The 3,242-nt window shown below is 48.4% G+C and overlaps 1 pseudogene; it reads right to left on the bottom strand.

Moving 5' to 3' along the window:
- Positions 1 to 177, bottom strand: LOC120938649 (annotated as a pseudogene).
- Between the last annotated feature and the right edge of the window lie 3,065 nt (positions 178 to 3,242).

The following is a 3,242-nucleotide window of genomic DNA, read 5'->3' as shown; positions in this document are numbered from 1 at the left end:
AAGGGGTGCACCGGTCCTGGAGGTACTGCAATACCAGGTCGATGCGTGAAGTGGACAGAGAAAGCTCTTCTTCCATCTCCCTGTTCTAAAAATCCATTTAATATATGGTCCCCAGATAGGGGACGTATCAGATATTAAACTGATAACAGATTTTTTTTTTTATTATTGAAAATGTATACTTTGTTTTTTTGTATATTTTCTTTGAAAAATAAATACTTTAACAGGGTACATTCAGTTCCAAGCGTACAAATAAATTATTCATTCATTCATTCTGCGGTATGATGCCCGATGTGTTGTGCAGAGTAATATACCCTGAAACCTCACATCATGCATGACGCCGCATTACCTTGAATTCAGTACTTCAAAAAACATGTCATATTTTAAGTCATTATACTCTCAAAATAGTGTTAAACTGGGCAACGGATGTGATGGGGGGGGAGGTGGGGTGGGGGAGGGAGGAGAGAGTTCACAGGCCCGAAGCTTTATTGAAGTACCAATGGATAAACACAGGTGGGAGGGGAGATCTTCTGACGTCCTCTTCCTCCGTAAAGTCCATCAGGTGATAGTCTCTGAGCAGACTGAAGGTCAGTCTGCGACAGTCCTCGATGGACATCCTCTCCCGCTGGTGGATGAGGCATTTTCTGGCACACAATACGGCGTCCTTGAAGCAGCACAGCACCCGCCAGGCACTGACAATGTCCTCCTGTGGGTGAGTCCCACAGAAGAGTCTGTTTAACACACCAAAGTGTGTAATAGAAGTCTGTGGTACAAAGTCTTTAAGTTCAGGTTCCAAGGCCCTCAACAGGCCCTGTGCAAAGGGGCACTCCCAGAAAACATGGTAAGCAGTTTCCTCCTGGATGATAAAAAAGGGGCAGTGCCTGTATCTGCACAGGTTTGTGGCATGCATGAATGTCCTCAGCGGCAAACCCCCTTGGATTGCCATCCATGCCAGATCTTTGTGCCTGTTGGTGAGTCTCTTTGAAGAAACATTCCTCCAGACCACTTTACAAGTGGCTGAAGGGAGGCCTAGAATAGTCTCAATGATGTCTGATGCTCTAATCAACTTGTGGATAGTTTTTGGCTTCCACAAGTCGGGCTTAACTCCATGCTGCCCCAGCTCCTTGATCAACTTTAAAGTATCCAAGTAAAACCATGGAGTTTCCCAGTTCTAGGGGACGGAACTGTCCCATTTGTCCCATCCGAGAGACCTCCAAAGCGGCAGGAGGAAAAAACGGGACATGGAGTTACCGCCAGAGTCCACTGTTCTGTCAACCAAAGTCCTGCGGATACAGTTACAAGTAAAGAACACCCTCAGTAGTGTTACGATGTCGGGGACTCCCTTACCGCCCTTGAGAGGTTCCTTGAACATAACCGCCCACTTCACTCTGTCCATTTTGGAGCTCCAGATGAAGTGAAACACCGCCCTGGTGATGGCCTTGTAGGTGTTAAGCCGGGGGGGGGGGGGCCAAGCCTGAGCGAGGTACTGCAACACAGGGAGAATCTCGCTGCAGAGTACCAGTGTTTTCCCTTCGATGGTGAGTTCTATGAGGCTACAAAGTCCAAACTTCTGTCTCGTTTTAGCCAGTCGTTCCTCCCAGGACTTCAGGGCTGCGCCTTCCGCTCCAAACCAGACTCCGAGAATTTTGATGAAGTCCGCTTTGATGTTGAACGGGATGGGCGCAGAAGAAGGCAGGAACCACTTTCCGAAGAGCATGACTTCCGACTTCCCGCAGTTGACCTTTGCCCCTGAAGCTTGGCCGAAGTCCCCACACTTCCGGACGAGTGTGTCGATGGAGCGCCGGTCGGCACAGAACACTGTCATGTCATCCATGTAGAGCGAGCACTTGACCTCCCGTCTTTCTGGTCCTGGTGCGGTGATCCCTCTGATCTCTGGGTTCTGTCTGATGCTTCGGGTGAATAGCTCTATACAGCAGACAAAAAGCAGAGGTGAGAGAGGGTAGCCTTGTCTGACCCCGGAAAAAATTGAAAAGGGGTCAGTTTTTCCAGCCATTTACCAACTCCAAACTACAAATGTCCTTATACATCACATTCACATACGAACAAAACAGTTCCCCAAGGCCAAACCTGCGCAGGGTTCTGCACATAAACTCACGGGAGACACGGTCAAAGGCCTTCTCCTGGTCAAGACTGACCAGGGCCGCGTGCACACGGTGGCCGTGAATGTACTGGACCGTGTCCCGGACAAGCGCTAGGCTGTCCGCAATCCTGCAACCAGGAATGCCGCAAGTTTGATCCGGGTGGATGATCTGTCCGATGACAGATTTCAGCCTGTTGGACAAAACCTTGGCGAGGATTTTGTAGTCCACGTTCAGAAGAGAGATCGGACGCCAGTTTTTTAGGTCCGATCTCCCCCCTTTACGTTTATACAAAATCGTGATCATCCCCTCTCTCAGTGATGGGGGCATTCTGCCCTCCACCACCATCTCCTTGTACTGCACGAGCAGGTCTGGGCCCACGAGGTCCCACAGGGCTACATAGAGCTCAACTGGGAGACCATTGGAACCCGGGGTCCTGCCCCGCCTAAAGGATTTAGCAGCAGATTTGCTTAGTGATACCTGACAGGAACCTGTTGGCTAACTCCGTGTTCGTTTCTTTTGGGGAGTAGAGGTTGGTGTAGTAGTCTGCGACCACTTGCATCACAGCCTCCTTCCCTACATCCTCATTGCCCAAACTCCCCTTTAGGACCTCGCAATACTCCAAAATGTCTTCCTTAGTGGTCCCTGAGTGATGTTTATACAGGTTCTCATAAAAAAAGTCTCACCTCTTCTACCACCTCCTTTCCACACACTTCACCATCCTCTACGAGCACACTTTTTATCACTTTCCTTGCTTCCATGGCCTTTTTGAAAAAAAAAAAACTGGAGCATTGCTCTCCTTCCTCCATGTCACGCACTTTGGCACTGAAGATAATTTGTTTACCCTTTTCCCGAAGGAAACGGCTTCTCTCCTCCCGCACCTCCTCAAGCTCTTTATCCACCTCCACACCGACTTTTTTACATTTTAACAACACATGTAATTTTTCCACCAGGCCTTTCTCTTTCTCCCTCCTCCACTGTGCTCTTTCCACTCCTGCTTTTTTTAAAAAGCCACTTATCTGTACTTTAGCCCAATCCCACCACTGTAGTATTCCTCCAAACTCCATTTTTCTTCTCACTAAACATGAAAAAAATATTTCAAAACTATTACATACCTCCTCCAAAATCATAGTATTCAGTTTCCAC

This window comes from Rana temporaria, chromosome 4 (genome assembly GCF_905171775.1).
Source record: "Rana temporaria chromosome 4, aRanTem1.1, whole genome shotgun sequence".
Lineage (NCBI taxonomy): Eukaryota > Metazoa > Chordata > Amphibia > Anura > Ranidae > Rana > Rana temporaria.
Note: the sequence above shows the minus strand (reverse complement) of the source record. Positions and strands in the feature narration are given on the sequence as shown.